Below are 25,794 nucleotides of genomic sequence, written 5' to 3'. Positions count from 1 at the left end.
TCCATATAACATTAATTTTTTTTTTTTTTTTTGCACAACCTTGGGTTGTGATTCACATCTTTTCTTCAAACTATTTATCTATTTTTTTCAGTTACAGTTGACATTTAATATTATTTTACATTAGTTTCAGGTGTATAGTATAGTGGTTAGACATAAAATTTATGCAGTGATCCCCTTTGTTAGTGTAGCACCCCCCTGGCACTATAAGTAGTGTTGCCACATTATTGGCTATAGTCTCGATGCTGGACTTTACATCCCTGTGACTGTTTTGTAACTACCAACTTGTGTTTCTCATCTTTAGAACTGGTGTTGTAAGTTTGTGTATTCCCATATGCCTTGAGCTCTTTAAAGACAAATAAGATGCCTTGAAATACAAATATGTGGATATCTAAACTACAGGGGCAAAGGAGGTGATTCTAAGAAAAGGCAACCCAAGATCCTCTTTATTCTGTTGAGAGGGCAACTGAATACTTAGCAAGAATGTTTTATTGCTATTGACCTGATTCTTATATGCCTCTCATTTTTCCTGCTGTACAATACCCCTCTTCATGTAGTAAGTTCCATGTACAGAAGAAATGTGTTCAGTTCATAGGAGTGTAAAACTATGTCCAACTGTATTCCATAATGGGAAAATAGCCATAAATATGAAGTGAGTCAAGGCATTCAATTATTGCTTCCTTTCCTTTGAAGTAAAATGATATTTTGATTGTCTAATTGAAAATACGGTAGCTTATCTGTTCAGAATAAATTTGTAACCTATCAGAAAGCCATTCATTGCCTGGGAAATCTCATTTTTCCCCAATTATGCAACTCAATGTGGTTAATCATTAACTTGAAGAGAAGAAATTCAGTTAAAGAAAAAAGGAATCATAAGTCTTCATTGTTGTTGCTAAATTATCTCTCGATTAGTGTGATGGTTAGTATTGAATGGCAAAGAAAACTAAATAGCTTTCGTTTTTTATCCGAAAAGGAGAAGCTTAAGATCTCTGCACATTGATATCAAATACCAAATATTTATTTAAAATAATAGAAAAGGTTCTCTCCACCACAACTAAAGGACAGATTTGGGGTTATTACATTCTTTCTAAGTACAACCCTGATTGATTCCTGGAGTTTAGGCACTCTGTGGTATTTTTGCTCACAATAGCTCTAGATGCTATGGAGAATTTCAAAGAGGATAGATTTCTTTTGTCACTATGGGGCCAGACGGGGAACATGTACACCCATACACATATATGTACAATTTTTTTCGAATGCATTTATTGGGTGTCTCCTGTAAATTCCAGGCCCAGTGGTAGACAGTGAGAATATCAAAATAAGTTAAGACACACCCCTTCATTTGAGGTCAGTCTTGTGGGGGAGACAGATTACTGTATGAGAGTAGAAGAACATTGTAGAAAACACATTTGAAAATAAAAATTCAAGGCTAACTTCTATGTGCTCTTTTAATTACTTCATTTCCACAAGCAAAACTTCCTTTGGCTTTTCTTGTATAAATAGTGAAACAAATACTAAATTCTGTTTGTCCTTGTAGGCAGCTGGTAAGAGCTCTCTGAGAAGTTATGTATCAGTGTCTTTAAGTTTCCTTTTGAAGCTAGGTTTAAAAAAAAAAACAAAAACACAAACAAATGAAAAACAAAATGACCATAGATAGTACAGATGTTTGAGTAACTGAATACTTCTTTTTATTCCCTTTCCCATTGTTCCAGTCTTCTTTCTCTCTGAATGGTTGCTTAGTATATATTTTTATATATCTATATATGGAGAAGATAGACCTGAAAGTATTTTATGAAACATAATTATAAGATACCACAAAAACCATAAGGGTAAAAGAGCTTGAAAGAAAGAACAAGGCTAAAACTAAATCTTCATATTTCATGTCCAGTAATTCAAGCACCTCAGTATGGTGGAGGTAACAGAAACAGGTGAAAATGCAGAGGAATTGTGGCTTTCAGAGTACAGGGAATTTGGGGGAAGTAGAAAAACCTGATTGTGAAAGGGTCAAGTTCTTAAGATAAAAGTGCACAGATTTAGGTATGTTTAATGTGGGGGAACCGTCAGCATAAGTTTCATAACCAGTTACTTTTGTTTAACATGATTTATTGTGATGTAGAACACTCTTTAGTCTTACTTTAATAAGTCTTATGTATATTCAATGAGCCTGATTCTGAGACACCATCGGAAAAAGGCAATCCAGTATGGGTTTATAATCCTCCTTTTCCAAAGGTACCCTTTTCGAACGTTATAGAGGGGATTGTGAGTGTGTGTGGAAAGGGAGTGGATATAAATGTGTTTTTCTAAGCAATTTTCCTTTAATTAAAAATGTGTTTTGGATTTATATTTATTTATACTTGAATTATCAAAATGTTCCTTTGGAAGAATTTTTTTCCCTTTGAGGCATCTTAACTCACCCTCCCGGAAGCCACATTTTGCCATAAGTAGAAAAACTCTACACCAAGAAGTTGGAGTTTTGTTCCAGACTAACCCTACAATTTTGTGTGGGTTTTAACTTGGCAAAATGCATGATCCCATCCCTAATCACAATCTATAATAGTACATTGTGTTTCAGTGGGGACAGAAGAAGGACTCTCCCGAAATACCAATAAATCCACCCAGGACAGTAATCTGTGTGTTACTGTCCTCTGCCCACTGATCCCAGGGAGAATTTTCCTTCAAACAGACCTTTTCTTCTCCCCAAAGATATTAGATAAACAGAGATCCCGAAGTCTGCTAACAATGTATCTCATGCTTTAAAATTACAAGTCTAATTACAGAGACACTCATCTCACTTACTGTTCATCATTTGTTTTAAATGTTCAACTCACATGTTCTGCTTTGATTCTGGGGACCTGGAACATATTCCATCTAAGATATTCCTGCACAGCTGTTGTATGGCCCATTGGGTTCTTTACCCAAAAGATAGTTTTACTTGTACATTTCCTTTTTCAAAGGCAAGATGTAAAACAGACAAAATGGGATTTACACCTAAACCCACAACCTTGGGGAATTTTAGGTATCTTGTCTCTTATTGGAAAAAGGAAAGGATTTCTCTGAATCACCTCAACTGAGCCAAACATTGATTTCTCTTCTAAGGGGTTTAGATGGAGGCTTGGTAAATCCTGACGAAGAATTTCTTAACTTTGTTAGTTTTGCTTCCTGTAAATGTGGCATAGCCTGGCCCTCTAGATAACAATGTACTCCACCCTCGAGGATGGTCTAGTGTTCTGAGGGCCTCTGTTTGATTGTTAACCACAACCTCTAAACCTCCATGGGTCAAAACCCAGGTCTTTTACTGCTTCTAATGGCATATGTGGAGAGTGCAAAAGTATCAAAACAATGAAAGTAATAAGAGCATCTTTAAAAGGTATTTGTTAGCACTCATCCCATAGACTTAACTATTATTTAAGGGAAACATTATAATTGTGGTGAAATTATAGATTACCGTTTTTCTCAGACTTCCTACAGTTAACCTCCACCCATTATGCTCCTATATTTGGAATAGTCTACTGAGCTACTTGGAGGAAGGCCATTAGCTCAGTGCTTGCAACTGGAGTTAGAGGAGGAAAAAAAGAGAGAAACTTTTATGATAATTCTTATTTCATAAAGTGTCATGTTATTTATAGAAAAATGAGAGAGTCAAGTGTGCTTTCTTTTAAATCTGGCCTTTACTGCACCCTGTAATTTAAGGTAATATAATAAGTGATTTGAAAATAAAGATTTGAGACAACATTTCAGCATTAGTGTTTTTAAGACAAAACAAACATTCAAAATAAAACCTAAACCACTAAAGTGAACTCTATCATTAAATGCCTACTTTTTGCTAAATTTGTAGTTATGGCAGCTCGAAATCTCAAACTCTTCAATCGTGACCTCTTGCGAAGTAAAAATAATTGTATTATTTTCTGTGGCATGAGGACATTATGGACCATTATTTTTTTCCTCCCCAAAGTCCAAGTGGATTTGCATCAGCTGCTATTAAATGGGATTAATGAACTTAGAGGAATTTAAATAACAGTATGAGATTTCAGAGATGAACAAACTGCCTATAATATTTCAGCCTCCTGATTCTGAATTATTTCAGCTTGGTCTCATCAAGGCTCATTGAATCTTATTCCATTGTACATTCATAAATCAGTGTGAACTTTTTAGCTTGCATGAAATAAATTAAATTCAAAAACCTTCTTTCCTGCCCAGGGTATGTAATCTACTAACATACTATTGTGCCAAAAATTAATGTGAGAAATACTGTAAATAATGAAAGCCGGACAGTTTGTTTGAGACTGTTAATGCTGTGAAACAACTCTCTCACTGTCTCTCATTATTTTTTCTGTCATTTAAGAAGAGAACATTGAAGGTCCCAAGGCCCATGGTGTGGGGTAAAATGATAATGAGGAGAAATCCCAAAAGTTAAGGAGATAATAGCAGACTTTCCTTCCACTCCTATCCCCACATCCCCATTCCTCATTCCTTTGTCTGGGTGGGTTGCTCTAAAATGGTTTTATAACATTCGATGCTCACTTTACCTTTGCACTCTTAAGCTGTTCACTTTTCTTACCAGCTTTTTAGATAATTGATCTTCTTCTAGAACCTTCTGGAGTCAGAGAACCCTTGTTATGGGGGCGAAAGAGACTCTGCTTCTTATCCCATCGTTAGGGCAAAAGTTATTTCCTCTTGTATTTAGTGAAAAAGTAAAAAGAGACCTTTGTTTATGCATTCACTTTTTTTTTTTAATGGGACCTAAAGCAATTCTAGTATCATCTTTATGTTCTATACTCATGATCAGATTTCTCCCCTAAAATCTCTTCTGGGCCAACAGGTGTATAAGAAATATCTGTGGAATAACTTGAATTGGAAGGGATTGGTATAGGTTAGTGGTTCTCAAATTTGAGCACATGCCATAATCATCAGAAGGCTTCTTAAAACACAGATTTCTGGTTGAACCCATGTGTAAGGGATTTAGTCCGGGCATTTGCATTTCGAACAAAATCCCAACTTTTGCTGATGTTGCTGGTCAGGGGACCACATGCTGATAAACCTGGGGTTGATAACCTTGAAGGGCTCTCAGTTTCTTGCTGCAATATGCAAAACATCTGTGATATAAATTAAATAGAATCATGCCTTTTGTCATTGAATGTAGTACTAAATTTTTTGAGGTAACATCCTTAGGAATCAAGTACATTTTATTGGTTCATCATTCCACCATGTCAATAAACTAATATTTTCACTGATGGAGAGGTGGCTGTCACCGCTTTATGGATTATTGTAGAAAAAGATATTCAACAAGTATCCTGCCAGCCTAAAAAAATTGCTTAATTACAGAGCTAGTTTAATGTATTTCCTTTGCCTTTGTGTTGTTGTTGTAATGTTTAATGAATCTTTGGCGTGTGTTCCAGTATTTAAAAGCAGGCAGATATAAGGAGTTCTTAAAATTTTGTAACATCATTTAAGGTATTACACAATTGGTAATAGATGTTCCAAATAATAAACCAAGTCTAACAGATGTTAAAGCAGTGAGTTCAAAGTTAAGGATTTGGCCGTTGTGGTTTCATAGATGCCTGTTGAATGGAGACTGTCCCTGCGGGACTTGGGCCTCAGCAAAACAGCATCTCTGGGCCCGTAGAAAACCAGGCTCTTCACTGTTAACAACCTCCTGAATTACCTTAACTCACCTTTACAAACTGCCCTGTGAATGCTGCCTGTCAGTAATTTGATCACAAATACTGGAACAAGCTTTATGAATAGGCACAGTGTCACTCCTCTACCTAGATCCTGATTCAGGCTATAAAATGGATCAGCCAAAGAAACTCCAGCATCTGGGCAAATCTGGTGTCACACAAACGCTCTGAAGATTATTTGTATGAAACTTGTGAAGGAAATGATTAAGGATATTGTCTGTAGACATCATATCCCAAATTACCTTCTCACTCTTTACTGCACAATTAAATACATTTTATTCAAAATAGCCTAATAATAGATGGTGGCCTAAAGTCTCTCAGAGTGTGGTCCACAGGTCAGTATCATGAGCATCACCTGCAGCCTATCAGAAATATAGCCTCTAACTAACTCAGAATCTGCATTTTCACAAGATCCCTAGTAATCCGCATGCATCGTAAAGTTTGAGAAACATGTTCTGAAGCATTCGTTCTTAAAATGTGGGCTACAGACCACCTTACCAGAACCACCTGCATTGTTTCTTAAAAATTCCTGTTTTGCTCACCATCTGGGTCCCATTTAGATCTCCTTAGTCAGAATTTATGAAGATGATGCTCAAAAATTTGCATTTTAAACAAGTACTGTAAGTCCTTGATGCTCAAAATTTGGTCTAAAGACTGACAGAATCAGCATCACCTGGGGGCTTGTTAGGAATGCAGACTCTCAGGTCCCACCTGCAACCTGCCAAATCAGTACCTGCATTTTAATAAGATCTCCAGGTGATTGCTATGCACATTAAACTGAAACTCATTGCTCCAGGTGATGCTTGTACATAATAAACTTAAAAAATATTGTTCTAAAATACATAATATTGTGGTAGACATGAAAATAAAAGGCTCTGTGATATTCAGTATCCTGTAGCGTTAAGTGAGGAAAAAAAAAAGGAACTCGACATCCAGGCCCACTCCTAACAATTGCAGGACCTGGTTAAGCAGACAGTTGAGGCCCATATAGCAATCTGGGGCTAAATTTTTTTAAGAGTACTCATTCAAGCTTAAACAACTGTAAAATGAAATATCTTCTGTCCTCTTAGACATGTTTACTTTTCTACCCCTGGAAGGGTACGTTTTAGGATCTTTAGACTTCTGTGCATGCACGTAGCAGAGCAGAGATTGCCTAGCACCATTGCCGGGTTTGTGATCTGTTTCCCTTCTCTTGACAGCCCCAGCTCTATGCCACGCCATGAGTGCCACATGTTTGTGGGCACTGCAACTTGCTCCTAGCAACACCTGGGCATAGCTAGAGGTAGGAACTCTGACCCCAGGGTCTTTGCTAAGGAGAACAGACCCAGTTAAGCGACTTGTGGATGTTCTCAAAAGGCATGGAGCTTTCTGGGAAAGCAATCCCAGCTTCAGGGACTCCAAACATACTCAGAACAGAGGACACATATTTTGGGTGGCATGTCCCCTTTGCATAGCAGACTCTTTACCCTGTGGGGAAGGGTAAGAACAGGGTCTGAGGTGGTACCAGGTGAAGTCTCTTCTTCCTTTGGTCTAAGGCTTATACTACTGCAGATGCTAGATGCTGGTGAATTTCTGAACACATGTCACAAGGCCGTGGAGAATCTGGCTAAGAGCATGGAATATAAAATTATGACTGTCTAGGTTCGTATCTTGGATCCACTGCTTATTCTCTGTATGATCTTCAGCTAGTTATTACCTCCATTTTTGTTGTCAGTAAATGAGGGTGATGATAAGAACACCTCATAGGATTATTGTGAGAATTAAATTAAAATAAGCATTTAAAGCAATTAACACAATCCCTAAAACATTGAAACTCTCAGTAAATGCCAGGTATTATCATTCTAGATTATTATTTTACCACCATTTTGCTACGGGGCCTGACTTATGCTGACAAAATCATTTTAATATATAGAATCACCATTTGTGATAATTTGTGTTTTACATGACAGAGGCTCCTTTGTTCATAAGTAATGTGGCCTCAGGAGACTGCTTGAAAGAAGAGAACCTCTTTTTTTTGTTTAAAGGACATACTTCTAACAGTTTGTGAAAATGTCCATAGGGGCACAATCTATTGCCAAGAAAAGCAATAGGAGGTTAAAAAGCATCAGACTGAGTTAATCTGTGGGACTGAAAACAGACTGGAGGAGCCCAATTCTGGACATGTGGCTAGAATGGAAAGGACTTGGGAGAAGGTACTGGGAAGAGGCTACCTGAGAATCTCAGGAACGAGGAAGCAGAGGAGAAGGAGGTAACAGACTACTCTATGCTGAAGAGAGGTTGAGCGGATTTAGGAATGAAAAACTAACTCTGAAACTTGCAGGAAGTTGGTAATGTATGGTATTGATACCAACCATTCACTGCACTTGAGTTGGGAGGAACAAACAGGAGTTGAGGAGTATTAATTTTTCTTTCAACAAGTCTGATTCTAAAAGACAGAAAGAAAAAATAAATGGCATCTTCAGGGGAAACAGGGTCAAGAGAAGATAATCAGTTGTGCTTAATTTGTTTTCACAAGTTTGAGAGTAAAGCCTTCATTTTACACATTCACTGAAAGCCTACTACTTGTATCAAATTTGATGCTATTAAATACTATGACAAATTTGAAAAGTGAGGAGAAAGATTCAGAAGAAAGCGATAAGAAAAAGAAGGGATAAATAGGACAGTAGAACCCCAGAGAAACAGAGTGTTGGTGAAATTATGGGTCTTTTCAGAAGATTTTTCTAATGAATTGCATTTTCTTTGTAAAGAATAAAGAAGGTCATCTGCTGAGGGTGAGATGGTTGGGAATACAGTAAGGGACAAGAGAACTTCTGCAGAATGTTAGGCGTAAAATAGTGAAATAAACCAAACAGGTAAATAGGCATTTTGGACTTGGTTATCTGTACATGGCTGGGTGGGCAAGCTTTTTTGTGACATTGATTGTGTAGATAATTGCCTCATATTTCCACTGTCTGGGTAGATACTACTTATGGATTTTAGATGTATCCCTAGAGCTATGAACTGTCACCATAGTTCATGCCTTACAATAGAAACTAAACAAGGCTTTTTGGAAAGAGAGAAGAAATGTTTTGCATCAAACTTCATGACATGCCATGCTGCTAATGCGTTTTGAATTCCACACTCCAAAACATCTGGCAAGGCTCCCATGATTCATACATCCATTGAGAGTTTAGAGCTCCAAATTTAGTTAAATAAATTGTTAAGAATGTGTTTTTATTATATAAACTTGAGCTCCAAATAAGTCCAAATACTCTTGGAAATTTCAAACATGAATCCCATAAATAGTTCTAGATTTTGACTGTAAAGGCTTCAAGGGCTAAATGATTACTTAACAATGATTTTAGTACAAAGAACGTACCATTGAATTGTTGCTCTGCCTTTAACCATTGTGTACATTGTTTGCTTACAGGAAATTTCAGTAATTGATAATTGATATTTAACGTGGCTATTTCTGCCTTACAAGAAAATATGTATACACTCAAAATATTTTGCTGTGTTTTGAGTAAATTTTAAACCTTGAAACTGTTGGCACCATGCCTAGAGTAATTGTTTCCTAGTGAAACATTTTCCATAACAATAATTAAACTTGAATTTATGAAAATGTTAAGGACATTTTACATTAAAATGATAATTAACTACAAGGAAGCTAATTTTAAATTTACTCTCGATGCTCTAATGTATACATTACTTTGAATTATTTTTCCCAGTACGTAAAGCAGCACTTCTTAAACATTAATGTGCACAAAATCCCCTTAAAGATCTTGGTAAAAATACAGAATCAGTGGGTCTGGGATGGAACCTGAGAGTCTGCATTTCTACTACGCTCCCCATGATGCCGCTGGTCTGAAGACCACACCGAATAGCAAGGATCTAGCATCTTTCAGAATGTATAACCTACAGACAGTTCAGGGAATATGTTTGGGGTGTGCATCCTTCTATCCAAATAAAATAATAAGGGAAAGCCAATTCAATAGTTTAGAATTGTTTCTGATCAGCAAATTTTGTTGATTCAGATTATTTTCTTTGGAAATGGCAATTTCAGGTAAGTATTATTGAGCCTGAAACTCTCATGTTTTACTATGATTATTTACTGTGTTGACAGTAATCAGAAAAGTTGCTGAGCATTCTATATGCTGGTAAACAAGCAACTCCTTCATCAGAGAGGCTACTCTGTGTGAAATGAATCCAACACAATGTCTAAGGTAATGCTCATTATTCTTTTTATCACAGAAGTGGATAGGTTTTTCTATGAATTCCTAGGAATTTTTCTTAGACCATTTCTCAGCAACTAATCAAAATGGTATTCATAGTCTAGCCTATAAGCTCTAGCATGATGTGGCCCCTGCATAACCCTCCAACTTTTGCTAATTCCTTGGGAAGTGATACCAGCCTTTTTTCAGTTTCTCCAGGGTGTCTGGGGCCTTTGCACTTCCTGTTCCCTTTGCCTTACACACTTGGGCACTCTCTCTTCACCTCAAATCATAACACCCAATTAACCCCTCCTTATACTTTACATGCATATACATACTATACATACATATAAATCCTACATATACTATACTATACATCTCAGCTCAAAGGACTCATATAACTCAATAGCAAAAACAAATACACAAAAAAATGAATTAGAAAATGGATAGAGAACCTGAACAGACATTTTCCCAAAGAAGACAGGTAGATGGCCAATAGTATACGAGAAGGTGCTCAACATCACTAATCATCAGAGAAATGTAAATTAAAACCACAAGATACCTCACACCTATTAGAGTGGCTATTATCAAAAAAATAAGAAATAACAAGTATTGGCAAGGATGTGGGGGAAAAAAGGAACACTTGTGCTCCATTGGTGGGAATGTAAATTGGTGCAGCCACTATGGAAAACAGTATGCAGGTTTCTCAAAAAGTTAAAAATAGAACTACCATATGATTCAACAATTTTATTTCTGAGTATTTATCCAAAGACAATGAAAATACTAACTCATAAAGACATAGTACCCCTATGTTTATTACAGTATTTTTTATAATAGCTAAGATATGGAAACTACCTATGTTCCAAGGGATAAAGAAAATATATAAGAGGGTGCCAAAAAAATGTATACATTTTTAAAAAGGAAAAAAAAAACTATTAAAATTGTAATACTCAATATACACTGATAACAAATGATGAATACAAGTCACGTTTGACTTCTGCAATTACAAGAGGTGCTCAATGTGGTTACCATCAGCATCCAGACACTCTGATTACGGCTAACTATGTTTGAGCAACGTTGACCAAAGTTTCCACTTGTATACATATTTCTGGGACCCCTGGTACATGTGATATTATTCAGCCTTTAAATAAGAATGAAATTTTGTCACTTGTGACAACACAAATAGACCCTGAGGACATTTTGCTAAGTGAAATAAGTCACACAAAGACAAACACTATATAATATAGTATTTCACTTATGTGTGGAATCTAAAAACAAAAACAAAAAACAAGCTCATAGATACAGAGAACAGGTTGATGGTTACCAGATGTGGGGGATGGGAGGTGAGCAAATGGGTGAAGGAGGTCAAAAGGTTAAACTTGCAGGTATAAAATAAATACTCCATGGGATCTAATGTACAGCATAGTGACTACAATTAATAATACTGTATTGTGTATTTGAAAGATGCTAAGAGAGTAGATATTAAAACTCATCACAAGAAAAAATTTTATAACTATGCATGGTGATGAATGTTAACTAGACTTATTGTATTGATCATTTCATAATATATATAAATATTGAATCTTTATGATGTACATCTGAGATACCGGGGGCGCCAAAAAATGTATACAAGTGGACACTTTGGTCAATGTTGCTCAAGCAGTAATTTGCTGTAATCAAAAGCATCTGGACACTGATGGTAACCATTTTGAGCACCTCTTGTAAATTGCAGAAGTCAAGCATGACTTATATTCATCTTTTGTAATTGGTATATATTAGTTATTACAATTTTAATAGACTTTTTCCTTTCTTAAATTGTATATACATTTTTGACACCCGCTCTGTGTGTGTGTGTGTGCGTGTGTTATATTACATATATATATATATATATATATATATATATATATATATATATATATATATATATGTTACAGCCAAAATACTTATGAACCTCTTGATATATTTTTGATGCCTGGATTATATATCTTTCTTGTGGGTTAAGAGCTCCTTTTAAATTGTTAGTTCCTAAGGGCCAGGGGATCATCCCTACAATTCCTTCTGTAACGTCACACATTATATCAAAATAAATACTGTTCACTGAATTTGGCACCAGAAAAATGAGGATCAAATGTATAACTTTGCCCAAGAATAGAATTTATTTATCCATCCCATCTTTTTCTTGCAAAGAGAGTTCCTAACTTTGGAATTTATATTCTGTACTGATTATTTAATTCATGACTTGCTTTAGCATCCTCAGAAACTCTATCTCCCCAATATAAAATATAACACGAAATCATACAGTAAAGTCATTTAGTATCAGTGGTCGATTCTGATAAGTATTTAGAAGGCTCAAAGATGCTGATCAGGGAAACACATGAGTTCGACATATGAAAAGCCTTTAAGGAATTTGCCAACACTTCATATGTCACTCCTTGACAACCTAATATTAATGAATACATGTCTTGAAGGGGAATTCTGAATTAAGTGCTGTGGTTTTTTTTGTTGTTGTTTCTTTTTATTAATTTCTCAAACTGCTTTGGCCTAGTGAACCATGGGCTTTGACTACAGAAGGTAGAGAGCATGGGCTCTGGCCCAAATGCTGTCAAAAGATAAGAAATGTCTCCGACAGACATCAATCTGTTACTGTTCACAGGGCTGTCTCTTTCCTTCCTTCTCCTTCCAGTTATTAAGCAACGGTGTCAGTCATGGGCCCATTCCTCTTTTCTCTTTTTATTAATGATTTAACATGGATATGTCATTACTGCTCTATACATCTTTATGCAGATGGCACGACTGTGCATTTTAATGGCAAATCTGTTTCTCACTTAACTACTGAACTGCAAAAAGACTTTGGCAGACTGGTTCCAGGAAAACAAACTGGTTTTAAAAGCAGCAAAAACTAAAACAATGGTTTTTGGCTCTACTGCTCATCGGAGCTTGAATCGTGATTACTTTAAAAGCCAGAAAGAGTTGAGAAAATGGCATATTAGAGACAGTTTTTAAAATATTAGGCTGAATTTGAGTACATGACTAAGAGTATATTGTATATTGTTCTTTGAAAAGTTAGAAGATTGGACTATAGAAAGAATGTCCTTGTCTTTAAGTTAGAGTTTTTTAAAAACTATATGTAATATTTCTCAAGTACTAATTAATACCAATGGTAATTTTTCTTTTATTTAGTTTTCTGAAGACCAACCACTAAAAATAAATTAATCTTAAAAATCTTAGTATTTAATATAACAAATATAAACTATATCTGCTAAAATAATTTTTAAGAATGAAAAGCACCTGAAACAAATATAAGTCGGGTCTCGTTTTTGTTACATAAAATAAGTCATAATTCATGTTCTAATCAACATAAAATTATTTTAAAATGCTGTGCTTTGGAAAACATCAACCCATAACTGTATATTCTTCTCTCTGTCTCTTTCTCTCTTTCTCCTCATATATATTCATATGTATTTCAATAAAATGTCTCTTTAAAATCCATAGGTTTTCCTTGACTATTACATTGTATATGTTTGTCTTAGTTCTTTTTTTAGCAAAGAATTAATTTTTGAGTAGTAATGACAATGTATGTGCACTGTAGAAAGTGCAGAAAAAATAAATTAATAAAAATCATGCATAATCTCACCACCCAGAGTGCTTTTATGTTTCTTTACCACTTGTGTAATCTACGGATAAGAAAGATGCTCTGAAATAATATCATAAAAATAAATGATTACTGAAAAAACAGCTGTGATAATCATCTAGCCCAGAGATTTCCAAACTTGTATTCATTTTGGGATTCTTTCATTATCCAAAAAGTTAGTATTCAAAGAGGGTCTTCCCTCATCAGAATAGGAATACCAGAGCCTTAGTAGCTTATTCTCTTCTCATCTTCTCCCATTTTCCAGCAGTTTGAGGTCAGCTTTCTAACTCAATTCCCTTATTTTCCAGGTACAGAAAATGATTTCCAGCGTGGTTACTGACTTGTCCAAGGTCACACGTCTCATAAAAGAAACAAATAACTCTGCCAGCTGTGTGTCAAGTATGAATCAAAGATTTAAGACAGGATCCTCACTGTAAAAGGACCCACAATGGTTTGGAGGACCAATTATTGCCAGAGGAGTAACATGTACTATGACTTAGAAAAGAACTCGAGGATACTGGGTGCCCAAATAACAGGACCTAACTCAACTCTATTGATTTAATTGGAAAACCAAAACTTCTAAGCCAATACCTGGTCCTGTATAAGGCTCAGGCTAAAAACCACTAAATATTTATACTGTTTTCTCCCAGGCTTCATCTAGCTTGTCATAGATGAAATCAACATCCATGGGTTCAGAATCATCAATTGCATTAGAAGCTGAGGCATACTGACCCTTTTGGAAACATTTGTGCTCACTGTAGCCTGAGTTAGTATAAATCCAGAAGCATCCTGAAATTACGTAGAAAATCCACTTCCTCTTTTTCCCTCCTTTTGGTCTTGTGCATACTATAAGCAATAGTTTTCTATGTCAAAAATAAAACAATAATAGTGGTCCTAATGAAATCTCTTTCAAAGTAATAAATATGTATGAGTGCACATGTGTGCATGTGCAGGGTAGGGGGACACACACAGAGTATACTCCAACAGAAATCAAATTGCTAGTGCATGGCTAGTGCAGGACCCACATATTCTAAAAAGTCAAAACACTGTCAGCCTAAAAGTATGTGACTTTAAATACTGGGAACTAATGCCAGACAGAAAGAAGAATTAAGAGTTTCCCCAGAAGAGTAGTCTCCTAGTATAGCACATATAATTAAAGTATGTTAAGATCAAAGATCTTGGGGCATCTGAATTTTATTCCATTGGCAGTTTAGTACTAATATCTTAAAAAATGAAGAAAAAAATGGTGCTTGCTTAGGAAAAACCTAGGAGTAGCATGATATTAAAACTTCTAGTTTAATGGGAAATGCATCAATCCTTACGGTGGCTGAACACACTCCTTTTTATATCAACTACCACAGCATGTGCACAGTGGCGTCTATAACCATAAATCAGGAAGGAGTTGTTTCAAGAACAGTGTATATATCTTTAAAAGCATCACTTAAAGCATTCTTTCATGACAAAGTATATTGTCATTTTTGTTTTATCATAAATAAAGAGAATGCAGGATAAATTCTTGGCACAAAGTTACCTGCCCAAAGTAAATGTTGTTTAAATTTATCATAAGTGATTGATTACCATTATTAAGATTCTCTGATACAGTGAGTTAGTTGGTCACATCTTTTTATAGGCTACATTGACTTCTGTTCCTTCATTTTCCTCAACTTGTGCCACAGAAATTCTCTATGCAGCAGGGTAAATATCAAGGGGATGATAGCGTGATTAATGGGTTTTTCAAAATACGTAAGCTCTTTTTTTTTTTTTAACATATGTATTATTCCTCTCTGATGTGGGAGAAAATGATTGGCAGGATCAGTGTTCTAGATATAAAAGAAAACTTTTCTTTAAATGTTCAGTAATTCATTAAATGTATTTAAAGTCTGTTTATTTAGCACCTACTGTGTACCAGGCTCTATGGGTATTGGGAACCCAGCAACAAACAAAACAGATTAAGCCCCTGTCCTCATCAAGCTCATCTTCTAGTGGAGGGAGTGACAAGCCAACAAATAAATATTGCATATCATTTGTCTATCTATCTATCTATCTATCTATCTATCTATCTATCTATCTATCTATCATCTATCTATCTTCCATAAGATGCCAGATGGTAAATGCTATAAAAGAAAAAAGTCAAGGGATATAACAACAAAAAGTGAGGCAGGGTGGGTCCAATATTATTCATATTGGTCAGATGGGTCAGATTTCTGAAATAGATGGAGCCATGGATACTTTAGGGAAAACAAATCAGTCATGAAAGAAAAGAAATGCAATCTATTTAATAGTTTGAGAAATTGTAATTAAGACAAAAATAAAGGAAACAATATGATCAGAATGTGTTATGCAGAAGTGCACTTTTGTTGCAATAGAAATTTTAATTCAAGTTTTAATTTTCCAAGTTTGTTCTCATGAAGGATTTGGATTTCAGATTGTCTTAAAATGCTGAAATAACTGACATTTTGGAATGAAGAAATAACAGAGTATTACAAATAAAGTTCAAATGACAGTGTTAATATGCTTTATCTAAAGGGCTTCTTATTCCTCAAATTTAAAAATCGTCTCAGGTGGCAATGATGCCTTCAGAAACCAAAAGGCTGCCAGCTTTTATGGTAGAAAAATTGCTATTCTGAAAAGGCCTCTCTGAACATTCAACCTTTTGATGTGTTTCTATCCACTAAGAAAGGGTTATGCATTAATATATCATTTTTAATGTTAGGCTTGCATGCTATTTAAGTCTCAGTTTCTTAAAGTGAGCATTGGTTTTTAAAATGAGCCGGGTAACTCACTTTGGAGATAATTTCAGAAAGACAACCAAATATATCATTGAACACAATTAGTTAATACTTTCTTCTAGAAGTTATTGCTAATAGTAAGATATTTTATGATATAATTATATAATCTACATAATTCTATAATGTAATTATAAAAATGTAGTTATGCGTATTATTCTCACTACACATTTTCTCCTTTGATTAAGAAACTATTATAAATGTTAAATTTAGGATTTATCCTAGCAACAGGAAAAAAAAAAGTAATTTTATCTTTTTATTAGTCTAGACCCATATATATGGGTCTAGAATATATATATATATATTCTCACTCTCTCTCTCTACATATATATATATATATATATATATATATAATGTGTATATGTATATGTATATACACACACACACACACACACAGAGAGAGAGAGAGAGAGAGAGAGAGAGAGAGAGAGAGAGAGAGAGAGAGAGAGAATCATATAAATTACATACACATTTAGTTTTACTTTTAGAAGAATCATCAGAGACTGGTACTTTGTTTTAGCTAGGGCTTATTAGCATATAAACCATCAACATCTACTGAGATCATCTTTAAAAGACCTGGATTTATGATACCTGTGGAGTGAGAGTCACACTGGCCAACATCCAATCAAGACATTAAAATTTAGAGGCGGATCTTCCAAAATGAGAGAATAAAATCTTCTTTGTGTATAAATTGTTTTATTAGATAATGTGTTGATACTGCAATATTTCAATTCAGGTAGGAGGCATTTTAATTAATATGTGGGTTAAAATACCTATAAATTTTAATGAAGATAAAAATCCACCCTGAGCTAGATGCATCTCCAAATGGAGCAGGTCCTTGAAGCAGACCTTGTGTCCGGACCCACACTGCTTAACCTGAGACTTGCTTAGAGGTTTCCGCTTATCAAATTTTTCGCTTCAAGCCTCCAGTAATCTCAGCAAAGTAAAATAAAATTCAGTGTACCTGAATGTAAGACTTCACACCAAATATGAAATAACAACGTATTGGAGGTTTCTAGCCCTAAGAAAGGCTCAATGATCTTGACACCAAATGCCTTTGATGTCTCATAAGCATGTCCTCTGGAGATGGATTTTCTCTGTCTTCTAATACAGAGCAGCATAAGAGACACTAATTCTCAGAAATTTGTGACTGACTGAGTAGTACATGTATGAGCTTGCAGAGAATCAGAGCAGGACTTGCATAGGAACTAATTTACCCAAAGTCCTGCAATTGGAAGGAAGGAAATTTTGCATTGCTCAAAGGGAGCCATTTTTATTGGTTCATTCCATCACTTGCTATCTTCTGGGCCTCAGTTTTCTGACCAAGGGGATTAAATTAATCACTAAGGTCTTTTACAACTCAAAATATCTAAAGTTTGATTTTCCTGTGTCTTAATACTTATTATCCCTTAAAAAAGAATCATAGTTTAAAAATTATCACCCATTGTGATATAAATAGGTTACTTAGAGAGCCAAACACAAGACAGATAATTCTCGATATTGAAGAGGGGTATGATAAAGGCCAAGGGTATGGAGAAATAACTGATCTCTGAAACAATTTCAATTAAATTAAGATTAATAAAAATGCAAAAAAAATAGATTTCATCTCAACATAAACACTAATTAACTTATAAAACAAATATAGCTAGTATTTTAAAGTAAGGATAACCATTTACCTATGCACATATTGACCATGGGAAATTATGTGTTCTACAAGGCCAGTTGCTTTGTTATTCAAAATGTCTCATTTATAATCTTCCCCATTGCTACAAATCTCCACCTAGGAGTTCCTCCTTATTTCACACCTAATTACTGCACTACTACTACCCACCTGGACCCTCTGAGTCCAGTCATTTGCAATATATTCCTCTATCTACTATTACCTAAAATACCACCCTCATCATATCATATCACTTCCCTCCTAAAATTCCTTTACTGGATCCTCATTTCTGACCAAATTGGACTAAACACAAATACTTTTTAATCCCTTTATGTGGAATGTTGGTCTTACTTGTTAACCCAAATTTTTGAAGTCCAGGCTGCCACCATCATTCATGCCCTGATGCCTTAAGAACCTTCCTTTCCCCCTTTTGACTATCCCAAGTCCTTTAAAATTCACCTTTAAATTCCCACATTAAACGCCTTGACTCGTGGAAATTCTTTGAGTACTTATGTTTCATTACGAATTATTCCTTTCAGCTCTAATGTTAGAGGCTGCTCTGAGAATCTAAAACAGAGGTGAAAAACACTTCAAGTACCTCAGGGGCCACACCCATTATACAAATGGGTGAAACAGGCTAGACTAGAGAAGACCAGGGCAAACCTGAGTGTGCATATTGCACACAAATGGGACAGCTCCCACTCAGAACAAACCGTTTCTGTATAGGAATGTCCATTGTTGCCTGATTTTCCAAAATGCAATCAGAAACCTGGATGTTTTTTGGGGGGAGGGGGGTGAAATGTCCCTATGTTTAAAACTCTATGGACCAAACAAGGTATGTCTTCATGTCTGCAGGCTGAGTTTGCCTGCAAGGTGACCACTTGTGGTCCCTGGATCTAGAGTATCTATACTCTGCATTACACAATAAAATAGGGACACGCACACATATTTGTTTAATATTGTTTCATCAGAATTAAAGAGGCCTTTTGCACTCGGTGAATAATTTCTGTATTCTTGAAATGGATAGTCCAGTGCTAAGTGTGTGGACAAACCACTTAACTATATAAATGACCATCACCCATGTTCGAAGATCCCACTACTCTCTGATGACAGGTAAGCCTCATTATGAAGTAGTTACTACACTGTCCTAAGCAATAGCTATTTGTCTTCGTTGAGGGCAGCAATATCACAGATTTTTATTGATAGGAAAGTTACATTAGACCACATATTTAATCCTGCCTTAATTTATTACTATTAATACTTAATTAAGTCAATTTGTATCTGTCAGGAAATGTCAGATCTGTCACATCTAGTAACATGGTTCAGATGATATTATTAGTAGCACGTGGTTTATAAGTTCAATTTCCCACATAATTTTGTTTCCTTGAGACAGATCTGTTTAGTAAGGTAAAATGTCAGGCAGACTTGTTAGACTTAGGCATATGTAAGATCTAGCAGACCTCTGCTAACTTACTGATTAAGTAATTTGCTATATCAATGAAGTAATATAGCAATGTTTACTAATTTTATTAATTAAGTTATATGGCAAACCTTTAATTTGATACATTCACATTTCTTTCTAATACACAGCTCATGTCTCTGCCTCCAGCCCCCTGTCTGTTGTACTGAGTTTAACCATTCAGGATCTCATTGAGCAGGTTCACTTAGAAGAAGGATGAGTGCTTTCCAGGGAAGGAGTTAACAAACATAGATTTCTAAGAGAAAAAAAAATTGATTCTTTGGAAAAGATGTCTGGTCATAGGTGTTGTAGGTAGATGGGGACAGCAGGACAGAAATGATAATGGCAAGAAGTCATGAAAAGCCTGGTGCTTGGAAACGAACAGGGTAGTGAGCTGGTGTCAAACTCAGAAGCAGAGACTGTGGGGTAGGGTCATGCAGCCTCTCCCCTGAGCAATCATATGTCTGACCAAGGATCTGAGCACCATCTGACCGTGGAGGGAGGGAATAAGGGGTGCTGTGGCTGGCCGGGTCTGCATAGCACACTTGCTGCTTGCCCTGGTAACAACAGGGCTGGGGTGTGCTAGGGCCTCTGCCTTCCACAACTCCAGGGTCACTCTCTGTGGCAAGCCCAGGCTCTGACCCAGGGAAATGAAAATCCCTAGACCTTGAAAATAGTTGGACAATGTACAATGATTCAAAAAGGCTGCATTTTAGGAAACAGGTGAGTACCAACTGTGGAAGACAGTCTAGGCATACGCATCTTGGCAGGCCCCGTTCAGACAGCAACAGGTCAACTAGCTGAGCTCCCTGACATAAGTGTGAGTGGTGGTAGCCCATAGGGCATTGAATCATCCTGTAGGTAGGTCGGTGCTGGCGCAACTCTCAAGTCCCCCTTAGTGTTGGCAATGGACAGTGCTGGTGTAGACCTTGGGCAATCTCTCCTGCTCACTCTGCTCCCCACACCAGGTCATCACAGGTATTGAAGACCTTGATGAGCAATTTCTCATGCTCTCAAATTCCCCACTGGGATAAGGTTGGTTTCCGGATTGTCATTTGTGGATATTCTTTATGTCCTGTTCCTTTACGACTCTGCCTATTGACAGAGTCAATATCAACATTTTCTCCTATCAACATTTTCTGCTATCAAAAAGCCCAACTCCTGCAGACAAAAGCTTTGGCTTTTTGACACAGGCTCTAACGTCCCATTTTGGAGGCCCAAAGCTGCCCATTGACTGTTTTTCTGTGTCACAAAACCCTAACACTGCCAAAAGGAATGGATTCTTCCAACTGAATAGGGGGGTTATCACCTACCAGAATGTGTGGAAAACCAACCCATACTCATCAATATTTTTTAAAATATTACTGATGTTCCTGTTTTCTGTTGTTTCCCTTTTCACACAGTTTAGGTCCTCCAGGACAAGCGTTATGTCTTATCAATCTTTAGAGCCTCAACCCTGCATAGTACCAGAAATATGTGAGTTTTCATTTTTTGCAAAATATTAAAAAGAGAAATAGAAAGTATAGAGATGTCTTGATTTGAACTGGATTTTAGAAAATTATTGTAGACTTATTTAGAGAGGAGTGTCCGGAGGAAAGACGATGAGAAGCATATTGACTTGACTTTATCTTCCCATCCCAAAGCTTTGGATTGGCACATTCACCCCTCTTTAATTATTCTCAAAGGAATGGTCCTGTTTGCAAATTAGTATGAGACTGAAAACCTAAATGCAATCCACCAATCAGTTTAAGAAACAGTGAATGTTTTCACCCTAGTCACTTAATATTTTACGGGAAATACTTGCTGGGTGTGTGGCTTTAAAGCAATGTGGAGAGGAGCTCATGCCTCTATACATCTCCACAAACTTTTTTTCTGGATCTCTCCCCTGCCCTACCTGTCAGCCCCCTCCCCTGATCAAGGCTTATTTAAATTCCAAAAGGGAATCTTCCCTTTTGCAATGTAATACAAAGATGAGGAAAAAAAAGTATGACAGAATAGAATATAGAATAGAATAGAATAGAATAGAATAGAATAGAATAGAATAGAATAGAATAGAATAGAATAGAATAATAGAACAATAATTTGCTGCTGCCCAGAAAGCAAATAAAGAAAATATTAGATGTATGCCTGCTCAATAATTTCTAATTTAATTAATTTCATTATTGGGACTGTATGAATTACGTACAAATAATTACACTTACGTTCCAGGATCCTAGGCCTTTCACTAAGGAGAGGTTGAGCCATATGGTGGTAGCAGGCAGGTCTACTCTGGCAAGCCAATAATTCTGAATTCATACCAGTATTGTTTTGGAAAGCAGTGGGCATGGTTGGACATACACTGGTTCGATAGCCTTACAGATGTCTACAAGTTACTTGCTATGTGATATTGAGCAAAGCTCTGAAGATTTCTAAATCTGAAGGTTTCTACCTCTATAATAACAACGTCCCTCACAAAGTTATTGAAAGAACTAATTAATAATATTTTAAGTGCTCGGTACATAGGAGAATTCTCTTACTATCAGCTAGGCAATTTGCAGCCATAGAGAAAAGCTTAGTGTTTTTCCAATTCAGAATTCTTGGCTGCATGCTTCTTTGTCTAGCTTTTATTTTTCTCGTCTCACATAGTAGTTTACTTTTAAGGTAAGGAAAAGTTGACAGCTTTATGAGAAAAAAAAATCTGGTAATGAATTTTAATATTTAATTTACTTCCAAATGCTTTAGAAAAAATGTCTTCTTTTTGTAGGAAAGTTACATTCATACGACTACCAATTCACATAATAGATAAGTTTGTCTCTGTAGCAGTGAATGAGGAATATAAATGTACTGAAATATCTGGACATTGTCACAATGAAAAAAAAATGACTTGAAATCTCTTTGTTTTTGTGATTTGAATATTTGTGGTTTGAATTTGATATTCACCTATCGTGAAGGGATAATATCTTTTGATAAGTGAAAATGAGAAGGGTCTTCAGAGAGAAAGAAAAAAAACTTTCCTCAAGCTTATTAAAATTGGTTTAATTACTGGTGTCAAATGCTGACATAAAAATAGATTTTAGTATCATAGATATGATATGAATGGAATAATGCAACTGAGCATTGAAACAGTAAAAATCTTTTCTTTCTCTTTTTTCACTTTGTGTGCTTTTGAAAAATATACTGCTCACTAAAGAAAGGTGAATTTTTAAAATATATAAAATAAGAAAGGAAGGGTTGACAAAGATTGTGAACTATAGAAACTTGATAAAATGAAAAAAAGCTATAAAAATCCCAACTGGTAAATTATGGGGGACTCAGACAAATGTGTATCTACAAAGATGTATTTACAAATATATTTGTGGTGGCACTATTTAAATTTGAAAAATATAGAAACTATTTTAAATTTCCAAATCTGGAAGAGTAAATGAATTATCTTGTATGTCCATATGATAGGATACCATGCTGCAGCCAAAATATCACTTCATAAAATACTTGTAAAGAATGCTAAATACTTACATTAAGTTATAATTCTTTCATAAAAAAAGTCAGGCTACCAAAAAATTTGCCTGCATACCACAATATCCCAGACTTTACCAAGTTGTACAACTTCTTGGCAAATTAATAGAGTAGTCACTTTCCTTGGTTCCCACTCGATATATGATGGAATTCTGCAAGTTTTCTTATATTTGTTCACACCATTCACCTGTTGCCACCCACAGACCTCCCTCGATGCCACTCTCTAAACCCTAAAGCTCCCGGATGTCAACTCCCACCCTGAAGATGTGTGTATCTGCAGTTCTCCACTGACTGCCTCCTACAGGCTGGGAGTTTCTGGAGAAGGGTTGCTGGCATAGTTAGTTGCTAGTCATGCCACATTTCTATAAAAGCAACTGCTGGAATCACTTTTCCTAATGACAGAAATTATGTCACTCACTTGCTAAAGACCTGAGCAGGCTACTAAATCCAATTCTTTCTATACATGTCCTTGATGTGGGTCTCTGCCATTTGCCAAATTTGAGAGGATTCTAAAGGTACAAAGGAAGATACTTTTTTGTATTGGTAATGTTCAGTCAGAGACCTCATAGACAAAATTGCCCAGATCCTACATTTTGTAATCTTGGAGGTCCTGTTCTCTAATGTATAAGCAGCCCTTCTTCCCAATGTACCAGAATGACAGTGTTTGGCTTTGTTTGGGTTCTAAATCATCATAGGAAATTCTCCCACTTTCTGTCCTCATTGTCATTTTCCTTTCATAGTTTCCTTGGTACTGTTTTGCCACCTGGCCTCACTCAATGCCTTTGCCATCCATCGGATATGCTTTATTAGCCTTGAACCACAAAGTGAAAGGTCTCATGGACTCAATCCTTCTCTCAAGCTTTGTGGAAATGGGCAAACAAGAGTCTCATGGAGGATATGAATCCAATGATATTCTCAGAAATTTAGTTCATTTTTTCAATGTTATTATTTGCAGAGAGGTCGCTCTGAGTGTGTGTGTGTGTGTGTGTGTGTGTGTGTGCGCGTGTATCAGACCCTCTCCACAGTAATAAACAAATCTTCATCTTGTGTGAAATGTACAAGTAAGATCCATTGCTTTCTTACTTTTCCCCTCTTCCTTATATCCTTTTAGCTGTGGAAGAATTTAAGGATGGAATTTAGCTTGTATCCTTTCAACTACAGATAAACTTCATCCTGAACTCATTTCAGTTCAGAAACACATTGCCATTTTAGGGAGGGAAATAAACTAAGCCTATCTGCCTGTCCATCTACTCGCTATACTACGCAGAACTACATTGAAATGTTTTTTTCTTATGATCCCATAAAAAATAGCGTATCCCGTTTTTTATCCCTAGTCTAGATCAACATATCAGGGGCTCTCTTCAGTTCAAGTATCAGAAGACAACCAAATTATATTGGAATTTTGTGACCCTTGATCTCTAAAGTCTGGAACTATATTACCAGGGATACATACCGTGTTTCCCCCCAAAAAAGACCTAGCCGGACAATCAACTCTAATGCATCTTTTGGAGCAAAAAATTATACAAGACCCAGTATTCTATTCTATCCTGTTCTATTCTATTCTATCCTGTTCTATTCTATTCTATTCTATTCTATTCTATTCTATTCTATTCTATTCTATTCTATTCTCATTACATTACATTACATTATATTATAAAGACCTGGTCTTATATTTTTGTAAAATAAGACCGGATCCTATATTAATTTTTGCTCCAGAAGATGCATTAGAGCTGATTGTATTATTTTGGGGGAAACATGGTATGATTAACTCTTGTGGCTCTTGGTGTTATCAAACATCCAAGAAAAATGCTGGAAAACATCAGTCCTGAATTTATGTCTGTTGGAGGCCAAAACTTAACAAAACACATATTATTAACTGTCTCCAGCAGAAATCAGCAGAGATTGAAGTTGCATTAAGGACTCAAAGGGGGAAAGAAGAGGAAGGACAGAAGAAAGGAAGGACAGAGGAAAGGGGGTTGGAGGAAATAAGGGAAAAGAAAGCTAAGGAAATTGAAGGAGAGGGGAAAGAAGGGTAAGAGAGGGAAAGGAAGGGAAAGGAAAGGACGGGAAGGGGAAAAGGGCAAGGGAAGGGAACAGGAAAATCAAGGAAAGGCCTTTGTCAACACCAGTAAAAAGCATGCATAAGAGCAGAAACCTTCTCATAAAGAATCTTATCCTTAAGGTACTATCAGCCAGGCTTTGATCCTTGAGTGGGCATGCCCTACAAATAATAAACTTAGAAAATCAATTATTCCTCGCCAGAAAAAGGCTATTTTTACTGAATTTATAACACCACCAGCTAAACCTTAAGTTTACAATAATCAGAAACAAATCAAATTAGAGTACCTCTTCCCTCAGAATAAGCCTACATTACAAAGGAACTGCGGTGGAAGAATGGCTTTGCATTGAAAGAGATTCGATTCCAGAGAAAACTTGAAATACATTGACGTTCAAATATGTCTTATGGGAAGCAACTCTCTGAAAGAGTTTGGAGTGTTGACTTTGATACAAACATACATTTATTGAATTAAAGATGATATCTTTAGGTTTCAGGATCTCAAGAATAACACTGTTAGAAAATAACTGAAATCTCAATTATTTTGAGGTTTCAATTGGTAACAGTGTAAAATGGAAAGAGCTTGTGTTTGATTATTTTGCCAGCAGATATTAATGCGTTTCTAGCCAGCAAAATAGGATGATATTGTAAATACACATGTTTAAGGCTAAAAACTATATTTAAATCAGTAATTCGTTCATCTGGCCCCACTAGATTTAAAGTAAAAAAAGAAATTTAACTTTGGGATGAAAAAAACAGTCCTCAGAATAAACAGGAGACTAGGCAGAAAGAAAAAGTAGCAGCTTTACCATGATTCTAGAAAGTTAGAAGTTAACTGTCACCCT

The sequence above is a fragment of the Rhinolophus hipposideros genome (assembly GCF_964194185.1).
Source record: "Rhinolophus hipposideros genome assembly, chromosome: 6".
NCBI lineage: Eukaryota > Metazoa > Chordata > Mammalia > Chiroptera > Rhinolophidae > Rhinolophus > Rhinolophus hipposideros.
The sequence above is the reverse complement of the archived record's forward strand: the minus strand, read 5'-3'. Positions refer to the sequence as shown.